We start from the raw sequence: 25,661 nt of genomic DNA on the forward strand, positions 1-25,661 counted from the left end.
GTTGTGCGTTACGGTAGTCATTTGAATCCAGTTCCGGTTGCTGCCATTGTGGGCTTGAGCGATGGTTCTGCATATATCGAACCCCCCTATGCAGCTGGTGACGCCGTGGCCTGAGCCACCACGATTGGGGCTCCCAACCGGAGCTGCCCTCTCCTCTCCCTCTCATCCCTTATAAGAAATAAAAAATAAATAAGGAAATTAATATAATTAAGTGGTTTATATAAGGAAATTGAAGGAAATAAATAATTAATTTCGAAAATATTTTTCCTTATATAAAACTTTACTACCGAATTTAAAAAGTAATTAATTTTTTTTACCTTTTCTTATCATTTTAAAATTTGAAATTATTTTAAAACCAGGGAAAATGAGATTCTCGTAATTAATTATTTAAACTTTTTTTTAATCTTAAAAATGGAACTTATTTCAAAAGGGATTTTTTTTAAAAAAATCGTATAAAGCAATAATTTGACATGAATGATATTGATATTAGACTAACTTAAATTGGCTATTAAAAACAATTTTTATTTTTAAAAATGTATGGTAAATAAGTGTTTTTGGTATTTGACTAAAGTTCTTTTTTATATATAATCTTGTTTGGATCTTGACCGTAAAAGGATGACAAAGAAAAAAAGCACCATTGGGCATATATGAGTATCTTATTATTATAAATCGCCGGTGAATGCAAAATTGTCAAATATATCAAGCTTGATTCAGCCCACAAGACAAAGTGATGAAGTCAAGGAAAAAATTGTACGTGTAAAACAAAGGAAAAACAAAGTAAATCATGAGAACAATTCCAGAATGAAAAAAATAACAATTATTCTTGGATTTTATTTGATAAATAAAGTAAATCATGAGAACAATCCTCTCATGTAGATTGAGAAAAACAAAACCACGAAAAGATACCCAAGACAAAACAACAACTGATTAAATTTTGGAATGAATAACAACTAACTAAATATTTCCATACACCACCTTAACTTCAATAATTCTATTTGCTATTCTTTCAAACCTAAAACAAACTATGTCACCGCCTCTAATTTCCATTAATTTGCGGAACACTCACGGGATCAATAATAATAATATACCCTTGATCCATATCCGTGAAATTGTTATTTTCAGCGTCTATAGGTCTAATGACACCATAATCCTGTAAAAAAATTGTTGAAAGGGAATGAGGAGAATAGCATATTAGGGTTAGTAAAACATGAATTTTGAAGGAATGAGATTAGATTACAATAACACACACCAAAGACATGAAAAATTGATTTCAGATGAGAAAAAATACATACCTTGTATAATCATGAAGAACCACAAAATGAGATCTTGAAGCCATGTAGAAAGGCTCAAAAAATAGAAAACGCAGGAGATGATTGAAGAAGCAGTGTAGGTTAAGGAGAAATCCAAATAATGGAGAGATGAATGAAGAAAAAGAGTCTTACATAGGCTTTTAAATAGAGAGGAGTGTAGGTTAAGGAGAAGGGTGTACATTAAGAGGAAAGGAGGAATGATTGCCATGTAGGATTTTTAATAAAATTAGCCAATCATGAGATGCCACGTATGCGATGATTGGACCTAGAAAAACCCCTGAATGTATATATTATGGATGCGACGACAATTAATTGGTTGACTTAAGCAATCTAAAGCGCTGAAAATTTCACCAAAAGAAGGCCATTAGGCGAGCGGCTAATAGGCTAGCAAGCGAGCTAATAGGCTTTTTTATGTATCATTTAATTTTCTTTTCAAATAAGTAAACTTAGCTAAAAAGCACTTTTGGCCCCTGATGTTTTAAGTTTGTGCAAATTATGCCCCTACTTTATTTTTGTTGATGTTTCTACCCCTCATGTTTTCAAACAGTGCATCGTCTACCCCTCCGTCAGTCAAACGTTAAAAAACTAACGGAATGAGCTGATTTGCCTTTTTTTTTAAAAAAATTTTTGACCTACCACGTGGAAATTACAAGTGAAATTGGAAAAAAGGGGAATGAGAGATTCAAACTCAAGACCTGTAAGTAGCAAAACATGCATTTAACCAGTTCAGTTACATACATAGTTGATATATACATCAAGCAAATTTAATTTATATCATTTCCTTGATCATCATCAATTTCATATACTCCTCTTCATCTCTCCATCCACTCAGGAACCTCTCCTGAGAAAGCCTGACTGACGGAGGGGTAGAGGGTTCACTGTTTGAAAACACGAGAGGTAGAAACGTCGATAAAAATAGAGTAGGGGAACAATTTGCACAAACTTAAAACATCAGGGGCCAAAAATGCTTTTTAGCCAATAAACTTATATATCATTGCATTTCAAAGAACAAAACCTCAATTATTTAAAACAAACACAACAAAAATTAAATTATATTGTTATATCCAAGAACATAGAGATGAGGTATAGTACCTAGAGTGTAGGGAACGTCATGTGAGAATCTAGAGAGAATGAGAGTGTAACCGCTTAGAGAGAGAAAGTAACTGAATTTCAATCTTGTTATTTCTTAAATGAGCTAAGAGTCTCTTACAATTGGTATACGTCCCCTATTATAGATGTGGGGTTGGGCTTGGCGCCTGAAACCCCTCTTAATGGGCCAGTTGGGCCTCCGGGAGGAGGCCCAAGTCCATGGTCCGCTTGTCTCCCTAGGCTGGCGCTCCTGGGCGAGGGACCCTGGGGTCTCGCCCAGTCCACAAGACACCGAGCTCGAAGCATGAGAGCTAAGTGTGTCTTGAAGTAGAAAACTAAGGTGACGGCCATGAGAAGCTAACTAATGCTAAAGCTTAAGGTCTACAAAGAATAATGGCCAACATAGCTTGGTAATTAAAGCTTTAAAATCAACATTTTGAACTCCTTGTTACGCTCCCTCGGTGGCTCGAGTCTACAAGCGAGCTTGTGGCGATGGTGCTTGGTTTGCTTGCCTTGTCACAGTTACGCATGTGCCCTGAATCGTGATATTTTGACATGTGTTGAGCCTGCGCCACGCGTGGTGCCCCAAAATAGTATAATGGTCAGCGAATCTGTAGAATCTCAACAGCTGTCTTTGAAACGTCCCTTCAAATCATAGTAAAGCCTGTCAATTTGAATTCCAACCAATAAGCTTCATCCGTTGTATCATTTTCATTTAATGCGCTGCCCCCGTTTCCCGAAATCCGCGCCACACTCTCTTGAGTAATCATTCAATCTATGCTAGGGCTGAGCAACGGTCGGTTGCGGTCGGATTCGGGCCGTAAAAGCCAAATTCGATCGAAACCGAAACTCCAAAATCCTGGTCTGTTTCCGTCCGACCAGAGCCTCGGTATTGTCGGATTGCGGGTTTGTCGGTGAACGGGTTCACAGGTGGGTTTTGTCGGATCTGCAAGTTAGGTTTCGCAACTTTTTCCATCGTCCAAACCCAGAAAATTTTCGCCAAAAAGAAGAAAAAGAAGAAAGAATATTGCGCATAAGGGGTTGTAGGCTCAATGGTGATTTTAAGGTGTTGTGAAGCGGAGGAAAATGATGAACGATGGTGATTCTTCCATGGTACCGCAATGATGTGCTTGGTGGCTTGGATTCAACAGAGGAGAAAGAGATGAAAATCGATTGTTACCAAGCTCTCATTCAGCTTCATTGCGGTATGTCTCCAGGTTGGGATCTGAATTGGGAAGTAGCGAATCTGCAAGTGTACAGATTGCCCGAAGTAATAAAAAGATCGAACCACAGGGATTGTGTACGTTTATACTCTATAATAACTGAATTTGGAATGAAAGGATGTGAAAATAAAAATAAAAATAAAGATATGATTGATTGTTCGTAAGTAACTTAACTGCAATAAAATTAAAGAAAGCAAATAACACGGTTGAAGTGTATTCAATTTAAAAGCGCGCTAGGGATCCTGATTTCATTAACCTTCTCCCTATGTATCTCTCCAATCAGTTATAATTATGAATCAAATTAAGTTTCAAGGTGCTAAGCCTAATTGTCCACTTATCAATTCCTTGCATAAGTGTCCCTTCCAATTAGTTAGTGATAGCTAATTCCTTAGTACCTAATCCTAATTAATCAGAGATAAAAGTTCAATTTAGTTCAGGCAAACACAAACAATTTGTTACCCTTATCCCTAAGGTGTAAAGACCCTTGCTCAATTCCTCCCCAAATCCCTAAATTCTACCAATTTTCCAATTGCATAGAAAATAGTACGACAAACTATTGCAATAGAAAGTATCAATTAAAATAGAGGAGAAATTCAAGAACTAAAATAGAAATCATAATCATAACTGAAACTTGGGTCAAAACATAGTTTAAAGGAAAACTAGATCAATCACCCTAACACTAAGGAGTTTAGCATAACAATATCATAGATAAATTACAAGAGAAATACCTATGAAATGTATCACCTACGGCTGCTGCCGTTCTCCCCCCCATTCATGTTCCAATTCAATATATATATATATATATATATATATATATATATATATATATATATCCCAAAAACCTAAAATCTATATTGTTGCCACCGCCTCCTTTTTCCTTCTGTTCTGTTTCTTTTTTTTCCTTCATCACGTGACAACTTTCTATCAATAAGACAAAACTCTTCTGGCACGTGCCGCAGCTCCATTGGACCAAGGTTCAAGAGGGGCGGAATCCAGTGCTTCACGCACCTCTGTCTTATGGCAGACCCCCAGCTAGATCGCGCCACGTGGCAGGGCTCGAAGCTGCAGTCGTTGATTCCTTGCCGGTGCACCGTAATTTTCATGGACCATCAGCACCTGATCAGCTCCTCTTTATTATTCCGAAAATCCTAATAAAATTCAAATAAAAATCCTAAAAAATATAGAAAAATACTAAAAACATATAAAAATAATAAAATGCATGAAATAATCCTAAGTGACCTAAAATGACTAAAATATCCTAAATAATATATTAAAATGCATGAAAATTATATAGAAAAATAGCATTAAATCCCGGGTCATCACAAACCCAGAAAATTTTTGCCAAAAAGAAGAAAAAGAAGAAAGAATATTGCGCATAAGGGGTTGTAGGCTCAATGGTGATTTTAAGGTGTTGTGAAGCGGAGGAAAATGATGAACGATGGTGATTCTTCCATGCTACCGCAATGATGTGCTTGGTGGCTTGGATTCAACAGAGGAGAAAGAGATGAAAATCGATTGTTACCAAGCTCTCATTCAGCTTCATTGCGGTATGTCTCCAGGTTGGGATCTGAATTGGGAAGTGGCGAGTAGCGACTATGGGTTTGTAAACCTTCAAGCTTGGATGAGGAACAAAGCACTTAATACTAAGCCACTGCAATTCATTTTCTGCTATGCAAATGACATTGGTACTGTGATGAGACTAGAAAGATAAATGAATGGCATGAATGAATCCATAATATATACATTCAGGGGTTTTTCTAGGTCCAATCATCGCATACGTGACATCTCATGATGGGCTAATTTCATTAAAAATCCTACATGGCAATCATTCCTCCTTTCCTCTTAATGTACACCCTTCTCCTTAACCTACACTCCTTTCTATTTAAAAGCCTATATAAGACTCTTATTCTTCATTCATCTCTCCATTATTTGGATTTCTCCTTAACCTACACTGCTTCTTCAATCATCTCCTGCGTTTTCTATTTTTTGAGCCTTTCTACATGGCTTCAAGATCTCATTTTGTGGTTCTTCATGATTATACAAGGTATGTACTTTTTCTCATCTGAAATCAATTTTTCATGTCTTTGGTGTGTGTTATTGTAATTTAATCTCATTCCTTCAAAATTCATGTTTTACTAACCCTAATATGCTATTCTCCTCATTCCCTTTCAACAATTATTTTACAGGATTATGGTGTCATTAGACCTATAGACGCTGAAAATAACAATTTCACGGATATGGATCAAGGGTATATTATTATTATTGATCCAGTGAGTGTTCTGCAAATTAATGGAAATTAGAGTCGGTGACATAGTTTGTTTTAGGTTTGAAAGAATAGCAAATAAAATTATTGAAGTTAAGGTGGTGTATGGAAATATTTAGTTAGTTGTTATTCATTCCAAAATTTAATCAGTTGTTGTTTTGTCTTGAGTATCTTTTCGTGGTTTTGTTTTTCTCAATCTACATGAGAGGATTGTTCTCATGATTTACTTTATTTATCAAATAAAATTCAAGATTAATTGTTATTTTTTTCATTCTGGAATTGTTCTCATGAATTACTTTGTTTTTCCTTTGTTTTACACGTACAATTTTTTCCTTGACTTCATCACTTTGTCTTGTGGGCTGAATCAAGCTTGGTATATTTGACAATTTTGCATTCACTGGCGATTTATAATAATAAGATACTCATATATGTCCAATGATGCTTCTTTTCTTTGTCATCCTTTTACAGTCAAGATCCAAACAAGATTATATATAAAAAAGAACTTTAGTCAAACACCAAAAACACTTTTTTACCATACATTTTTTAAAATAAAAATTGTTTTTAATAGCCAATTTAAGTTAGTCTAATATCAACATCATTCATGTCAAATTATTGTTTTATACGATTTTTTTTAAAAAAATCTCTTTTGAAATAAGTTACATTATTAAGATGAAAAAAAACGTTTAAATAATTAATTACGAGAATCCCATTTTCCTTGCTTTTGAAATAATTTCAAATTTTAAAATGATAAGAAAAGGTAAAAAAAAATTAATTACTTTTTAAATTCGGTAGCCAAGTTTTATATAAGGAAAAATATTTTCAAAATTAATTATTTATTTCCTTCAATATCCTTATATAAACCACTTAATTATATTAATTTCCTTATTTAAAATCATAAAAAACATTAAATGCTTTATGAAATAAATGTTATTTTCATTCTTTTTGAAATAAGGAAATTTAAAATAATTAAATAAATTTTAATGCATTGACTGTTTATTTAAGGAAATATTTTCAAAATTAATTAATTATTTCCTTCAATTTCCTTATATAAACTACTTAATTATATTAATTTCCTAATCTAACATCATAAAAGATATTAAATGCTTTATGAAATAAATGCGATTTTCGTTTTTTTTAATAAGAAAATTTAAAATAATTAAATAAATTTTAATGCATTGACTATTTATTTATGAAAGTATTTTCGAAATTAATTATTTATTTCCTTCTATTTCCTTATATAAAACACTTAATTATATTAATTTCCTTATTTAAAATCATAAAAGACATTAAATGCTTTATGGAATAAATGTTATTTTCATTTTTTTTAAATAAGGAAATTTAAAATAATTAAATAAATTTTAATGTATTGACTATTTATTTGAGGAAAATATTATTCAAAATTAATTGATTAATTTCTTCTATTTCCTTATATAAAACATTTAATTACGTGAAACACGTTTTCTTACTTTTAAAATAATTTCAATTTTCAAACTGGAAAAAAAACATTTAAATAATTAATTACGTATTAAATAATCGATTTCCTTATATAAAAAAATTAATGACATGAATCCCCTTTCCCTTGGTTGTAAAATAATTTCAAATTTTAAATTATAAAAAAAGTTAAAAATATTTAAAAACTTTTTAAATTCGGTAGCTAAGTCTTATGTAGGGAAATTAATTTTCAAAATTAATTATTTATTTCCTTCAATTTTCTTATATAAATTACTTAATTATATTAATTTCCTTATATAAAATCATAAAAGACATTAAATGCTTTATGGAATTTAACTCAACTTCTGGGATGATACTTGGTTCCATCAAATTAATGACTTTCCCATAAGTCGTTCACCCTAGATGTAGGCTACAACTGTTTAATCGGTGCGACTTTGTTAATTCTTTTTTTTCTTTTATGCTTACATTTATTCTATATTTTTCTGATTTTAAAAATTATAGATGTAATTGGAGTTTTAACTAAAGTTGGAAGATTTCAAGAATACAATGTTCACGGAAATTTCGAGAAGATCGTTCAATTTGAGCTTTCTGCAGCTGGGTAACCGTATTGCCCTTGATGTGAAAATAATTTCAATCTTTTTTTAGACCGAAAAGTCTAATGTATTTCATTATTTGAGTTTGTAGAGCCAAAATAAAATGTGCTTTGATAAGGAACTTTTAGACGAATACATTGATTTCGTCTCCACTGGTCGTGCACACGAGCAGTGGTTTTGATTCCGCTTGGGAAAGTAAAGACGCACCCAGGTATGTTGCGTGTACAATTTTTCATTGCCAAATCAATGTTTTCAAGTTTACTATTTAGTTATTTCTTAATTTATAAAATATATGTTGTTCACCGATGTAGGCACTACTGACAGATATATAGCTGCAATATTTGGTCCAACCAGAATTTTTTATGGAGCAGCTATTTGAAGAAAATGGTGAAGTAACGCTCCCAGATCGTTGTCTTCACCTTAATAGAATGAAGACACAATTGTCTTCATAAATTCCAGCAAATTTAGCATTTTAGTTGTAGTGAAATTTTGATGAACTTCGTGTCTGTTCTTCACTATGATAAACCTAATTCCTTTGTTAGTACTATTATGACGATCTGTTATGTTTCTTAAGGGCAGCATCACACGAACTTGAACTATTTTTGATTTTTTTGATTTTTAGATATTGATAAAAACAATGATTAGTATAGCTCAATCATTTTTTATAAAAATAATACATAGTCACGCATTTAATGATTTTTTTTGTATATTAAATTTTAGTTAATTAATAATAACACGCAGTTCCTATTTTTAAAATTCAAAATGTTAAATCAAGGTCTTTATCAAACTTTAATTTATAGAAACAAAAAATTATTTTAATTCTTGAATGTTTTTTACTATTGTTTATTAAAAAGGGAAACAACATTATTGTAATTACATTACAATTAACTTTGTAACCAGTTTCAAAAAAAAATGTGTAACCAAAAAAAATTACGTTCACTTACATTCAAGAAGGTCGTTAACTGTAAAAAACAATTGACGTTCGTTTTAATGCGTAACAAAATTAATTCCGATCATTTGTTACAAATATTACAAATTTACTGCATTATTAAGTAGTTACATTGAATTAATTACATTGACAAGCATCTTCAGTCTAATGGGAAGTCTCTAAAAGAATTTACATGTTTCTTGGATGTTGATTTTTCCGAAGTTATCCAATTCACAACCTAAATAATTCTGAATTTTATGAAATTTATATGATAGTAAAATTTATGAGGCATCACAAATTTACATAAATTAGTCAAATGTGATTGCCAGATTTTAGTTTTGACGACATTATTTAATTTGCTTAGCAATTCTATTTTATGTTGTTGTTATTATTGGTTTTCTTTATACGTTTTGCTTCTTTACTAATTGTCCAAAAATACTGTTGAACAATCCTATTGAAACATATTACAGTGCGAATTTAATAATAAATAAATAAATTAAAGGAGTGATTAAAAATCATAACTTCTCACATTACAAATTAATAAGGCTTAATTGTACTTTTCGTCCCTGATCTTTAACCCTTGTGCAATTTTGATCCCCTTTATTTAAAATGAGCAATTTTAGTACACTAAAGATCAGAACGTGACAATTGAGTCCTTCTGTCAGTTCTTCGTTAAAATTGACTTACGTGGCGTTTATTAATGACGTGTCACTGTTACTAATGCCACTAAGATCCCACGTAATTGAAAAAATATTACATCACAAAATGGAAAATTAAAAACTTACAAAAATAACCCTAAATACCTATCATCATCTTCAGCTCTTCCTCCCTCTCATCTGTTCCTCATCTCCATCATCTTCATCTTGCAGCCCCAACTCCAATTTTTCTCCAATCTCTAAATAAAGAAATAAAAATCCAGAAAAAATACATCATACCCATCCCCCCCCTCTCTCTCTCTCTCTCCATAGCCAAACAACAGAGAAACTCAACCACCACCTTCGAACCCTCCTCCATCCTCTCCCTTCCTCCAACATGGACAACCCTTCATCACCTGCAACTTTCCCATCCCTCATACCACAAAGTAGAACAGAAACTCAACCCATCCCACATACCCATCTTTAGACTCAGATTTAGCACCAAATTCAGCCTCCTAGAATCAAAATCCAACCAAAACAACAATACCAGTTGAAAAAAAAATGGGTTTCACGATTAAAGGTGTGTGTGAGATTGAGGATTGTTCAGATCTGGATTTATTCAGGGTTCCAGATCTGGGTTTGTTCTGATTCTTGGAGAAGAAGATGAAGAATAGAGGGGTAGTTTTGGTGGGGAAAGAGAAGCGTAGAAGACCTAGCAGCAGGGGGCTCGCAGCGGGGAACTCGCGGTGGAGTACGGAACGACCTTCCAGGCGACAGTGGTGTGCGACCTGACAGAGAGCTTTGTGCTTTCGTCGGTTGAGGCGAGTAAGGGTCGCGAACATGGAAATTGAAACATGGCAATTGTAGTTCGATTTGGGAATGAACTGGAGAATAGAGAATGGAAGGTTGAAGAAGATGATATGAGTGGGGGTTGGGTTTTTCTGGGTGTGATTGGAAAGAAGAAGATGATGGAGGAGAAGGAGGCTGGACTTTGGTGAAGATTAATTAATTTAATAACTTTTTTTAGGAAAATTCAATCAACTTAATTAAACTACAATTTTTTTACGGTAATTAGACAAAGGGGAAAATTGCAATTTAGTGGCTTACAGCTGATATTTTATGTTTTATTTTGTTTTTCTCATTTTATTTTGTTTTTATTGTTTTAATTTTATGATGTGGCTTTCTTGGCGGTGAAAATGGCAATTCCACACCATTTAGGACGTCCACATAAGCTAACATCGTTAGCAATTTAACGGCAGACTAACGGAAGGACCCAATTGTCACGTTTTAATCTTTCTGTGTACCAAAACCGCTCATTTTAAACAAAGGGGATCAATTTGCACATGGGTTAAAGATCAGGGACGAAAAGTGCAATTAAGCCAATTAATAAACGCATTTTGATGACTTTTTCCTAGATTTATTTTTATTCCTTAAATAATCACGCGCATTTATGTGTTTTTGTATTTAAAAATTAAAATTTAAATAAACGTATTTTTGAAATTTAATTTGTAGAAAAAAAATTATTTAATGCTTGACCTTTTTTTATTAATGTGATTACTAAACTTTAGAAAATAAAATTTCTAAAATTTTAATTACTTATAATTTCATTCAAGTGCGTACTCCTGTTCAAAAAAAAAAGAAATTACATAACTATAATGAAATTATAATTTAATTAATGTTTAAATGCGTAAAAAAATGAATAATCATCACTTATTATAAATATTCCAAATTTATTGCATTAATAACTATATATTCTAAAATAAATACAAAAGAACAAAATAGTTTAACAGCATTAATTACGTTCAATTATTTTTATAATGAATCCGTTAAAGTTTATCATTAATTCAGTTGACTAATCTTTAAAAATTCATGACAAAATTAATTTTATTTCAATTACAATGATTTCATTAGATTTTTTCTCTTGTGAAAACACAATGATTTAATTATATATTTTAATTAATGCTTAAACATGAAATTAATCATGCATTTAATGATTTTTTACCGCATTAACTTTTAGTCAATTAATAATCACGCGCATTTATGATTTTTAACATTTAAAAATTAAAATTTTAAAATAGGTATTTTTCAACCTTTATTGGTACAAAAAAAACTTGATTTAATGCTTGACTTTTTTTTAATAATTTTATTGTTAAAATTTATAAAATAAAATAAAATTTATTTAATTGCAGTTACTCCGTTGTTACTAAAAAAAACTACTTAGCTACAAAGAAATTATAATTTAATTAAGTTTTAATGGGTAAAAATAGTAATAACCATCATTTATTCCAAATTTATTGCATTAATTACGACATATTGTAAAATAAATTAAAAATAACAAAACAGTTTAACTGCATTTATTACGTTCAATTATTTTTAGAATGAATCCGTAAAAGTTTTTCATTAATTCGGTTGACTTATCTTTAAAAATTCATGACAAAATTTATTTTATTTCCTTAATTACAATGATTTAATTATATAATTTAAGTTACGTTTATAAAAAAATTATTAGTCACAAATTTAATGATTTTTTTCTGCATTAACTTTTAGTCAATATATAATCAAGCGCATTTATAATATTTAGCATTTAAAAAATTAAAATTTAAATAAAGTTATTTTTCAACCTTTAATGCGTAAAAAAACCATATTTATTAAAAATATACCAAATTTATTGCATTAATAACGAGATAAAGTACATCAATTATTTTTAACAAATATTACTTAAAAATATCTTTCCTTAAAACCGTTGACAGCTATTTAGGAAAATCGAATAAAAATACTTTTAAATTAGAATTAAAAAAAATTAATAACATTATTTAATTTTTAAATCCATCCATCACAATTAAGTACATTAATTACATCGATTTATTTTAAAAAATCAAGCAACAACTTAGTAATAATTCCTTAATTACAATTACTTGATTATATACATTAATTATACAAAATTATGTGCGTTAATTAAGTAAATAAAACCTACATACATAAATGAAAAATTCAGAATCAAGTAAAAAATTGAATAACGCATTAAATTTTTTAAATTTTTCAACTTATACTAATAAAAATTCGAGCTTCAACAAAAAAAAATCAAAACAAAATCAATTAGGAATCACAGAAGAGCAATAAGCCTATATATATACTTTAGTATACATCTCCTTTGATACACAAGTTCAGGCCAAAATCAACAGACGTTAGTTTTCATCTCCAAAACTTCCATGCATCATGAATCCGAACTATAGCCTACTTGACCAACTAACTCCTTTAGCACATGATTGGACTATTGTCGTTTGAGTAATAAGGGTGTGGTTTGCTGAAGAAGAGGAGGAAGAAGATGAGGAAGGGTACGACGGTTCGTTCTATAATCTGTTGTTGATGGATCGAAAGGTATGTAAACCAGAAACAATTTCGCTATTATTAAATATGTAATTGTATTTTAATTTAATTCACGTACATAAATTCATATGTAACTCCTTCATTTCTAGGGTCAAACAATCCATGCAGAGTGTAAGCGTAACCTTCATAAACGTTTTGCCAACAGAATCACAGAAGGTTTGGTATAACGTTTTGAATATTTCTGGGTATGGCATAATTTCTGAGGTTTTAGTGCATCTAGGCATATCTACAAGATACACTTGCAAAGTAGGACAAGGATGGTTCGATATAATAAAGATGTGTTTCCTATGCGTGATCTGATATTTGACAACGTGCATGAAATTCTAAATCCTGACTTTGATGAGCGGTTCTTAGTTGGTATGTAAATACCTTCATTTAAGTAACTTCAAATACATCAACACTTCCATGTATTGACATTACCATTAAACAGATGTTATGGGAGAAGTAACGCACGTCGGATATTACAACGAATTTGAGCGGAACGGAGTCCATACGCAGAGCAAAGACATTGAAATTGAATCTCAAGGGTAAATTTGCTTTTATCAATAACAAATTAGTATTATTAATTTCTAAAAATTCCTACGGAAGAAAGTTAACAACTTTTATTTATTTTTTTACCAGAAAAAAAGTAAATGTTTTTTATACGGCCAATTTGTCGACGAATTGGATGCACTTCTAAATTCAAAAGACCACAAACATGTTGTTATTATCATATTGTTGGAAGTTGTAACAATTCATCAAGGTACATTTAATTATTTTGAGCAACAAACAAACATAAACTTCTATATAATAAATCAACATGTTCAAACTTAAACTTACAATCGATCGCTAATTTTTTTCAGGGGAATATAAACTAACTACTAGGTTAAACTGCACTAAAGTAATGTTCAATCCTGACATCCACAAGCAGTGTCCTACAGAGAAAGGTATATATGTACTATGGATTTCATATTACTTTGAACAAATTTAGATAACAAATAACAACATAATTTTTGTTTCTTCGCAGATTATTTGAGTGTGACGCGGTTCATACTCAAGTAATGAACGTTGTGATTGAAAGATTAAACATTACTGAAAAAGATGACTTCCTGACGCTTTTCCCAAGCACAAGTATTAAAAATTTGGTTACTTGCAGATCGGTATGTTCTCATCACTTTTAATTTAATTTATTAGACATTTTTTTTATTAAAAAAAAACAGGCATTGATTTTCATTCAATGTTTTAATTAAATAAAACAATTACGTATGATATTATTAACTTACTATTAATGAATAAATTATAAATTAGTAAATGAACATTTAATGTTAGTACACTAAACAAAAATGCATTTTAAATACAAAATTCATGGGGTTAGAGTTTTTTAAACACTAACTACAAACTTAAATACTTATTAAACTAATTTAATAATCACGTATTATGGGAAATTAACAACACATGAATAATGAGATAAAATATTAATTAATTAGACCATAAACTCTTATACTCTTTCATTGAATTTAATTGCTTTAAATTCATAACGTTATAATAGGAAAAAAAGATTTTGATACACGTTTTGAACATTTTTGAAAAAGATTAATTCATAGTCAACGGTTAAAACAACAGCTACTATATTCAATTCTTAAAAAAAAAAAGTTTTAATTTTTTTTGTAAAAAAATGATGGAACACTTATTTAATTTTTTTTAAAAAAAATTTAAATTTTAATCAATTTAAAAAAAAATTCTTTAAAAGTAAATACCGTATTTAAAATAAAAAAAAAGCTACTTAAAGGTCTTTTAACGAGTATTTTAATTATCATTTAATAAATATAAAAACTCTTATATAAACATATATTTTTTTGTTACTATATAAACGTATTTAATGGATCTTAAATAGTGTGTTTTATTTTGAGTTATAAAAACAGTAGACACTATAATCCCTCCTTTTAGAAAAATAATGTTTACACTATACAAATTTAATTACTTTTTCTATAAATAAATTACTATCTAAAAAAATAACAACAAAATCAAGTACAATCATTTCCCATTTAAAAAAACATGTTACTGAGTATTTACATTTAAACGTATTACATTTACATATGTTATCATCACTGTTAATCTAACAATCAGTTGTAACTACGAATTTTTTTTTTTGCATTTTATTCATTTTTACAACGTACAATATGCATTATATATGCCACGATTTAGAACACAAATGATTGGTATTACCATAAATGTGAATGTCACTCAGCAGCATACTCTGATGGAGCACAATATTATTGTGAAAAATGTAACAAGCATGCCACTCCTACCATACGATAATCTACAAATTCGATAAATAAATTAATTTGTAAAATATTCAGTTTATTTAATTATTAATGTTTACATCAGGTACAAATTGTTGCTTAATGTTGCTGATGATACTGGATCTGCAACGTTTACCGTTTTTTATCGCGAAGGTTGTTAACGGATGAACAAAAAAGGCCACGAGAGATTGGATAAAATGGAAAAGGTAAACATAGTCATATAAAAAAAAGGTACATTTTCATTGCTCACTTAATTCATAATATATTAATTTTTTCATTTTAATTTAAATTCAATGTAGACCGGGAACATGGAAGATTTCAGTGCACAAGGAATTTCTTTTCAAGGTTGAAGGGAAGGATAGATGCAGAAGGTGGTTTAAATCGGCATTTAACATCTTGAAAATTTGCAAGGACCCACAAATAATTTCAAAATTCAAAACAAAGGTAAAATTTTAAACTCTTATTGCTAAATAATGATTATTTATATCTATATAATGAATTTTGATATTTCCGATTTGATATTTCCGATTCAAATGTAAAATCTCTGATTGAGGTATTGGTCATCACTATTGTCAAATATGTTTGTTTTAGACATTGGTCATCACTATTTCAAAATATGTTTGTTTTGCAGACAATCACTAAAAGTGTTAAACGAAAGACACCTCCACCTATAATTGAAGACTCCAACACACTTATTAAACGTCGTTCAGACGATGGATCCATAACAGAAGTTGTTGAAAGTAACGATGCAAAAATGTTCAAAAAGATCAAGTTTTCAAATAATTAGTAGCATTTCCTAAAGATTGTTTACAAATAAAGAGCTTATATATGTGCTAAACTTTCACTTTTATGTATTTACCCACGTTGACAATGTGTTTTTTTGGTAAATTGACCTCGGTGGTAACTTTCAAACATTTTGACATTTGTTTTTCGTATATTGACCATGTTACTAAAATATTCAATAAATCGTTTTATATTTGCAAATCTTCGTGCATACGTCAATTTAAATGTGCTTTTGACCCTTAAACACATTACTTTGCAAAAAAAATAACTTACACCACAAATGTGTAAAAAACAAAAACTAAACCAAATACCTATATAGAATAAATAAAAAAAAAGATATTAATTGATTAACAAAAATGAAAAAAAATCAATCCAAAATTAAATTCCCCGTGCCTTGCACGGGTTAAAAACTAGTATTCTAGAGTCTAGACTTTATGTAATTATGTGGTAGCTTACTAGATTTACTTATTATTTAATTCACCGAGGGAGTTAAATGATGTCAATGGAAGGCCTAATGGCCTATGAGTCAGAGGCTAAGGTATAGAAGCCACGTGAGTAGCATAGCTTTTCAGAAAAAGTAATACTAGAATAAGAAAAGTAATACTATTGAGGGGAAAGGTAAGTAAGTTTGGTCTGCTGTTATGTCTGGTTCAGTCGGGTCGGTCACCGACGGTTTTTATTTTTCTAAACCGAACCCGCCCGTGTGAACCCATATCGAACCGGAAATGTGACCCGCTGACCCGTGAACCCGTTTTGGACCGCCCGTTTGCATTGAGTTGGGCACGGGTGAACCGGGTCCGGTTCGGTCCGATTTTTTTTAGCAGCCCTAATCTTTGCCATGATGGGTCACGATTTCCTAACCGCAACTTATCCCAAAGTTTTAATCTTCCCACACTCCATCATTCACCACTCCTGAATCCTCGCAGATCTGCCAAAATTAACAAACTAGCACCCTCTCCCATCTTCGTCCCAACCTTTCTCTCGACAAAAATGACTTCCCCCCGTCGTATCAGGAAATCCTCTCAGAATCAAGGCACTGCTCCTGCATCCTCGCCCCCGGTCAGCCCTCCTCCTTCCGGGGGACTCCCTGTTGACGAGGAGGAAATCGCTGACTTTTTGCACCGGGTGTTTGCTTCCCTTTCCAAGTCCACAAGAAAAACTCCAATTCAGAAGGCTATTTGTCAACCCTCTGAGCAGTCTTCTGATGAGTCTGTTATTGAGACGGCCCGCCAGGCTGGTGGGTTGTGTTTTGAGAAGTCTCTTGAAGACATCCTTGTCACGGGACGATGCACAAAGATTCGTCGGCCCTGGAAACACCGCACGGTCGAGCAAGGCGTGGAGAAACCCCACTTCTTCTATGTCTATGAGTATGTATTCCTCGACCTGAGAATCAAACTGCCCTTCTCCCCTTTTCTTCGCCAGGTTATGAGGGAAATCAACGTGGCCCCAAGCCAGCTTCACCAAAATTCCTGGGCCTTCATCCGATGTTTCGAGATCCTTTGCGACGTCGTTGGTCTCGAGCCCAAAACCGCCTACTTCTTCTACTTCTACGCTGTGGAACCAAAATCCCTAGGGAGTCCAACCCCCGGGTGGGTTTCTATGAAGTCTCGTGCAGGCCGCAAACGTCTCTTTCCTTATAAAAGCAACGTCAAGACGGGCCCCGGGCGCTGGTACTTCCGCATAACCGTGTATTCCACATACCCTGAACCTTTCACCCTTCGAGACGAGACCGCTCTCTTTCCTTTTTATTGGACTAAGAGCCCCCTTATCGTTCCGGCGCCGTCAGATTCACCGTTGAGTGGTGAAGATAAGATCGTGCTTAGCTTCTATGTTGGCCTTCCGATCCTCGAGTACTCACAGTTGCTTGAGGCCTCTCGCCAGAAAACCCTCGATTCATTCCTAGGAGGGATGAATTTCACTAAGGTTGAATTGGAGTACGCCTTTGCTGATAAGACATTCGAGTTTCCTCCCGTTCTTAATACTAACGGAGGCAAGAAAAAACGTGCTGCTGCTGATGCCGACGCTGGGCGCGCCATCCCTCCTTCAAAGAAACGGGTCAGGAGATCCACCGCAATCGGTCCTGCTTCAGGTTCTACGATCAATGTTGTTCCCTCTGAAACTGTCGGGATAGCTCCTAACATCACTGAGCCTGGATCCAGCGAGCTAGCGCCAGACATTGTCGTTCCGTCGGAGGCCGAAGAGACGACACCGGGTCCTATTGTCGGCACCGCTCACCTTTCCCCAACAAAGAAAACCCGATCATCCAAAAGAAGTAACCCTGGCGCGGGTGAGAAGTTCAGAGCCGCGATTCCTTTGCCCAAAAAGCCGAAAAATAAAAAGAAGTCCAAAGGAACCAGGGACGGCGAGACATCTGCTACTCGCCAGGATTTGGTAGGCGAGGGCGAAGTGAATCCTAAGGGAGAGGCGGGTTCCTCACCTGTTCGCAAGGAGCTTCTTATTGGCCAACATGCTCCTGAGGGCGCTGCCTCTGACATTCCCCAATCGGTCCTCCCCCCTAACCATTCATGCCATCAAGCCGAGGCAAGCCCGCCAAGAGCCTCCTCCGTCCGCACAGCGAGTCATAGTGGTGAGGATCAAACTCCCGTCGTCTCACCTTCCCCTCGCCATTCATCCCCTGCCGCTGGCCATCTGACCGTTGATGGGGAGAGGAGTCCTGCTTCAAATCAGCAACCCTCCTCTGTCGACTTTATGCTGACAGATCCTTTTCTTGGTAGTATGAGAGGAACCGAGAATCCTGACCTTGGCGTGGCGCAAGAGGCCATCTTGAGCATTTTACGCGCGGGGTGTCTTTTTGCCAGGTTATCCCAGGATTCAGCCTCAGCCGCCGAAGTCGAGGAGCTCCGCCAAAAGGCTGAGGGTTATCGCCTTGCTACACTCGAAGCGTACGACGAGCGTGACAAGTTGCTGCTCAAGTAGAGGCACGAATGATTAAAATGAACGATTTGGGCATCGAGATGAGCGATCGCGAGGCTGACTTGTCCGCTTGTAAAGACAGAACAGAGGAACTAGAGGACGAGCGGGATGATTTGCAATAGGAACTAAAGGCGAGGGCTGAGGCAATTGCTACGAGCAAGGCAGCTTGTATTGTTAAAGACAAGGAGGTCGCGTTCCTACGCAGCGAGGTGGGGTCGACGAACGAGTCTCTCGCCGAGGTGAGGTCTCAATTAGAAACAAAGATCAAGGCCATTGTGGATGCGGGAACCCGTGCGGACTCCGAAGTCATAACTCTCCGAGCAAGGTTGGCGGTCGAGGTTGCCGTTGAGGCTATGGAAGAGCGTGTCTGTGGTTTCTTCCTCGCCAAAGCCCAAGTCCAGTACCTTTACCAAGGAACTAACCTCAGCGGAATGGGAGACTTCAAGAAGGTTACCCCCCAGAGATTAGTCGGCCCTGATGACCCCACATGCTTCAATGTTGAGTACTTTGCGGCTGTTGAAAACGCAAGGGAAAAAACGTCAATGTCACCTGATAACTTTGTATTGATTTTTCCTTACTCTTTTGTGATTAATATTACTTTATGTTATTTAATGAAAATTTGTCGCGGTTTCGTTCACCCATTTTTCTCCTCGTGTTTGCCCTTCGCCTTTAAGCTCAGTATTTTGTGCTCGTGTAGCGATTTTGAATGTGTTCCACTGAAAACTAGAACTTTTGCTCAGTTTTGAACTGAGGCTTTCTTCACACCAATATTTCCCGTAAGAGCAGGTGTGGCCTTGCCGGTTTTGTCCCGGCGAGGACTTACAGTTGCTAGGGACCCAATGGTCATATAAATTTACCCAGACTTATGCCTAGTTTCGTATTCTCGCCCATATTTCGGGGAGATCTCGTTTGCCCATATTTCGGGGAGACTTTTGGGATAAGTAGCTTATCCGCACACATCGCCAACGAGAGGTCAGCGATTCACGCCGGACTTTCCGGAGCAATCCCCAGACATCAAGGTCGTGTTGGGATTGCCACCTTCAGGGAATTTTTCCCACCGAGCGAACGTGACGTTAGTTGAGTTGCTATCTGGGTAGCAGCGGTTCACGCCAGACTTTTCCGGAGCGATCCCCAGACATCAAGGTCGTGTTGGGATCGCCACCTTCAGGGAATTTTTCCCACCGGGCGACCGTCGTATTATAGTCGAGCTAGGAGTATTGCTGGAGAATATCCTTTTGTATTTGATTTGTAAAATTTTTTACATTGAGGGCTGCCTCATTAAAAAACTCATGTGACGGAGAAAAAGAGTGCATCTTTATTTTTGTCCTAATCTGCCGGTCTCTTGGCTGCGCCGATGTCTTTGTCATCAATCCATCATGTCAGAGAACCACGCTGAGTACCTCATCCTTCACACCCGACGTGCTGGCTATCCACTCACTGTTATCCTGACGTTGACCCCTTCGCCAGTGCGCTCCATTGTAATGATGAACTTCCCCTGACTCGCTTTCCCGTTCGCTGCGCTTAACTACACTGCTCTTGAAAATTGCCATTCCCACCGGCTTCCAGCGTTTTGCTTTACCTTTTCCCTTGCCCTCGCCGCTGTGTGCTGGGCTCCTTTTCCCCGCCTTTGGTTTGTCTCGAGTTCGCCCGAGTACCTTGTTTCCATTTTGCTTGCCACCACAGCGCTGGAAAATCCCTTGATCCATTCCTTGGCTCACCGCCTTTTTTCCCTTTTGCTCGTCCGGGCCCTCACTCGGGAGAGTTGGCTTCCTGAACCTCGGCAGTTCCCAAAGTGTCGCATCCTTCGGACTCCAGCTGAAAAGGTCGAAATTGTCCTCTACCAGTTTTTCCAGACGCCGCTCCTGTCCGATCGTGAGCCTAGGCTCGATCGCCAGCACTCCTCTGTTGAACTTATACCTCTCCAAATCCTCTATTATGCCTGCCCAGCGCTCCTCTGCCCGTGCATCTGTAAATTTCCCGTCTCTTCCCGTCCTACCATCCTGCTCACCCTGTCTCTGGCTGTCCCTTAGCCTTTTTACCTTCTTGTCGATCATTTTTCCCAATCTCCCTGATCTGTTTTGTTCAAGTTCCTACTTGCCCTGCCCGTCTTGTTCGTCTTCTAAAACCTCAATCTCATGACACCTGTGTCCCTCACCGGCCCCCTTCTTTCCATACAGACTAAGACAGTTGTTATAACACTCTCTCGCCCTCCTCTGATCAACCACCATCTTTCCCACTTTTCCGCAAATCAGCGGATATTTCGCCGCCAGGTGAGCCGTCGAAATTACAGCGCAGAGGCGGTTGAGTGTGTTCCTTCCAATGATGACGTTGTATGACGCCAGAACCTGCAACACTAGATACCTTACGCGGAGAAGCTTGACGTTCTCGTCGACACCAAAAATTGTGTCCAAATCTATATATCCACGCACCCAGACCTGCTCGCCTGAGGAGCCTACCAACGTTCCTGTGTAAGGCATCAAATCTTTGTCCGTGAGCCCCAGCTGATCAAACGCATCCCCGTAGATAATGTCGCCAGAACTTCCTTGGTCTAAAAGAACCCGCTGCACATTAAAGCTGTTGATCCTTATCATTACAACCACAAGATCATCCTTGTGCGTCTTGATCCCTTGAAAATCTGCCGATGATATCACAATATCTGGATGTTGGAAGCCGAACGGGGTCTCATATTGTTGCACCGACGTCACCGCTCTCACATACCTTCGCCTCGCCGAGGCCGTGTCACCGCCTCCTCCAAAGCCACCTGCAATTATGTTTATTGTTCCAAGTGGCGGTTCAAGATCCTTATTGACTGTTTCTTCCGCCCCCTTCTTCCTTGTTGCCAGTGTTTCCTTCTTGTCAGCGGTTGGTGTACGGCAGCGGTCGTCCTGCCTGCGATCATCCTGTTGGCGGACCCCTTTATACCGGTTTCCTTGTTGTCGTTCTCCGCTCCAGTGATCGCCGCGGTCATTCAACTGCGAGCGCCCCGCCCAAATGAGCCTTTCAATCTCGTTTTTTAGTGTAAAACAATCTCCAGTGTCATGGCCCGCCGAGCAGTGGTACTAGCACCACTTTGTTTTATCCAACGCCGCTTGAGCCGGGTCAGCCGCTTTCTCGCCTTCCTCAACTGCGTGTGTCGCCTTGACCTCACAAAGTAGCTCCGTCAAATGCGCACTTAAACTCCTTCCTGACTCCTCTCGCCGGCGAGAGTCGGCCTGATGCCACGGTCGACGACGCTCGAAATTTTCCTTCTTAGGGTACAATGGTTCCTTCATTGCCTTTTCTCTTGTCCTCACCTTTCTGTCTCTCCTCTTGCTGCCTTCTCCTTTCTCCTTACTCTGTTTGCCTTCTGGCGACACGTCCCTCCGATCACCATCCTTCTCCATTTTCGTGCGCCTTCGCTTGGAAGCATCATCCTCCTCGTCCAGAATGTAGGTGTTTGCCCGCGCTCGGATCTCTGCCATTGACCGAGCCGGCTTACAGCTCAACTTTCTATTCAGCTTCCCCAGCTACAATCCGTTCTTGAAGGCACGCGCGCAAGCATGTGGCTCCGACTCCTCAATTTTTACGGACGCCGCGCTGAATCGTTTCACATATTGCTTCAGAGTCTCGCCTTCGGACTGGCGAACATTGTACATATCCTCAATTGTCACCTGTTTGGTTTTACTCGCGGAAACCTGGACGAGGAGCTTCGATGAGAAGTCACGAAAATTCGTGACGGATCCTCGGGGTAGAGTTGTGAACCATGCCATGGTCGTGCCTTTAAACGTAGCTGGAAACATCCAGCACTTTACATCGTCGGAAGCGGCACTAATTACCATCTTCGTGTTAAAATATAGCAGGTGCTCCTTCGGATCAGCCTTCCCGCAATACGTCTCAAGGACAATATTCTTCATGTTATCCGGGATAGCCACCTCCCTTACTGCCGCTGAGAACGGCTCAAACTCGGCCACGACTTCTGCTTCACGCTCCCCTTCATTCTGCTGTTCAATACGATAATATTCAAACTGTTTCTGTAAGTAATCGTTTCTCTGCCGTATATCATCGACGCTGCGGATCAAGCGCCTCCAATCGTGACCGGAGATAGGTGCCTGAGGTGCCGTGTAACGACCTAAATTTTTCCCTCAACTAGAAATAATAGGAGTATTTTAATTAGTATTATTATTAATGCAATTATTATAGTATAATAAAATAAAAATAAAAATCAAGATAAGGTAAGGATGAAATCAAGTTCTAGAGAATTCAAAGGATAAGGATGAGAATAAAAAATTATTTCAGGAAGGACTAAACTGCAAACTGATTTAACTCTGAAGGACCAAAGTTAATAACCGACCTATTCTATAGGGACCTAACTGTGACATCAGAAATAGTTTTAATTCAAATTCAGGTCCCTGGTTTTGCCTATAAATACCACAGCCAAGCTCAAGCTCAATTCAGCTCAAATTCGAGCAACCCAAGCCTTGCTACTTTGCCTAAACCTTGTTCTCAACCCCCTGAAGCCTCAACCACCACCCTTAGCCACCAACAACTGCCACAAAGACGGTGGTGAACGGCCAAAATAGTAGCTCACGGCCAAACTTTGGAAATTGCTTTCTAGACCGATTCATCCCTCCATTTTTGTTCCATTAGCTTCCTTGAGTCCATTAGAGTGTGAACCAACCCAGAACCGAGCTCAATTGTCCCTGCAATAGCCCAACCGAGCTCATAAAGCTCTGAAACTTTGAGCTCTTCGTTCTCACTCATTTCTCCATCAATTTTGTCGATTCAAGTGTCTATCCTGCTTATAATTTCATAAGGAAGCTATCGGTGAAGAAGTTTGAAGCTTGGAGGTCTATTTTTCATTCTGCCATTGTTGACCGGAGAAAGCTTCAAAGAGCTTGTCGTTTTGGCCAATTTAGAGACCTTCTGAGCTACCCACTTGTACCATTGAGTTCCTGGGAGTGAGAGGATCCTTTTCCAACCATTTTCCACCCTCAACTCTAACTTTTCACCGGAGCTCCGCCGCCAACCGCCACCTTCTCCGGCGGGCTCACCGGAAAAGTTCCCAGAACTTGGAAAAAATCATATTTCCTGAATCCTTGCATCATAAGGAGTCCGTATACGCAATCGGTTTTGAATTTCACTGAGATTTGATATAGTTTCGGAAAAGGAGACGGTACGTAACTTTACGGTTTTATAACTCACTAATTGTGACGACTTAATACGAAATAAGACTTGATTATGATTCATGGGATTAAAATGAACATTTAGAAAGAAACGGAATGAATTTTGGATATCTAGAATGGAAGTTATTAATTTCTCAAGTTTAAGCTAAATAATAATTAAATAATTAATTCCTGGATATTATGGTCGGCTCTGCCGCCTTATCCACCAATGGTCGGCTCTGCCGCCTATCGAAAATATATGGTCGGCTATGCCGCCTTATAAGTTATATAATGATGGTCGGCTAAGCCGCCTGATTTTAAAGCTATAGAACGATGGACGACCTTGCCGCCTAATTATTTAAAAAAAAACCGGATATTAAAGAATAACATGGAATTTTATAACCTTAAGGTGAGAAGTGACTAAAGTGATGTACGACATTATTATTGCAGATAATCGATCGAAGGATTTTTCGAAGAAAGGTAAGGGGGGGAGAATGCTCAACTCATGAGGGAGTATAGTGTGAATAAATAGGTGTTGGACCTCCCTTGGGTCCTATTTGTTTTCAAAAATGATTTTTCCAAACGGGATTTATTCCTGGGAATTGATTCGAAGAAGGAGCCTCCAAATCTTTTCTTAAACATTTTTTTTACGAGGCATCCTGATTTTTAAAGAAAATGTTATTTGATCAATTCTCAAAATATTTCCAGGAGATTTCTATTGGCTTGCAGGTACTCTATGAGCAGGAAAGTTCAGTGGCCCCAACTGGACAGTCGAGGCCAGGCTGTGCCATTGGGTAACGCTGTGAGATCTAGGGGATACCGTAAGGGTTGCGGTCCTTGGGGTGTGGTTAGGTGGGACCTATCAACAGGAGTAGTTGAGGTTTGTCCCATCCGGAACCTAATCACACTGCAGGCTCCCATAGGATCATCTTGCCGAGCGGCTTCTCGGTGACTTTCCTGGAGAATGTTGGGCCCACATCCTCATCATAGTGTGGTGGATTTTTAATGATTGGATTTGGTTGTGATCAACATCCTCGTCTAGAGTGTGTTGAATCTTGGATGATTTTGTTGGATGCGATATTACTTTTTACTGGATTTACTTGCTTATTTATTTTACACTGTTTCTCCTGTTTGAGTGTGTTGAACTGCTTCTCACCCCTCTTGTTCTCTGGTTTTCTTGCTTTGATTGGTTGTTCTAATTGAACAACTTAGGGACGGAGTTCGAGGAGAAAGAACTCGAGTGAAAAGTGGTCGAGGCAGGAAGAGCTGTAGATAGTTGTAAATATACGGGAGTGTTCGAGTAGAATAAAGACCAGCTGCTGGAAGAGGACGTGTACGACTGGACTCGTGCTCTATCAGACTGTAAAATAAGTGTGAAAGCTGTGGTTTTGGTTGTAAACAAGGCAGTCAAAGTAGTCGGGGAAGATTCAGAGGAGTTCATGCGAGACTTTGGGACGTCTTGTCTAAGGAAAGGAATTGCTTTTAATGACGCTTAGCGCGGCTAACTTTCCTGGAGACGTTCTCAGACTATCAATTGGACATCGATGAATTCTGACCCAAAGGTCTTGTACTTCTTCAAAGTTCATCAATAAAAGTGTTTTTCTCTGAAGATATTCTTATTTTATAGTTAGGTAGGGTGTG

General features: G+C 36.6%; 1 long non-coding RNA gene across 1 annotated transcript; it reads left to right on the top strand.

Annotated features, from left to right (window-relative positions):
- The first annotated feature begins 23,300 nt into the window (after positions 1 to 23,300).
- Positions 23,301 to 25,629, top strand: LOC130737383 (uncharacterized). Its single transcript, XR_009018664.1, has 3 exons — positions 23,301 to 24,031; positions 24,471 to 24,500; positions 25,233 to 25,629. It is a non-coding gene; the product is annotated as an uncharacterized LOC130737383 (long non-coding RNA).
- The last annotated feature ends 32 nt before the right edge of the window (positions 25,630 to 25,661 follow it).

The sequence above is a fragment of the Lotus japonicus genome, chromosome 2 (genome assembly GCF_012489685.1).
Source record: "Lotus japonicus ecotype B-129 chromosome 2, LjGifu_v1.2".
In the NCBI taxonomy this organism is placed as follows: Eukaryota; Viridiplantae; Streptophyta; class Magnoliopsida; order Fabales; family Fabaceae; genus Lotus; species Lotus japonicus.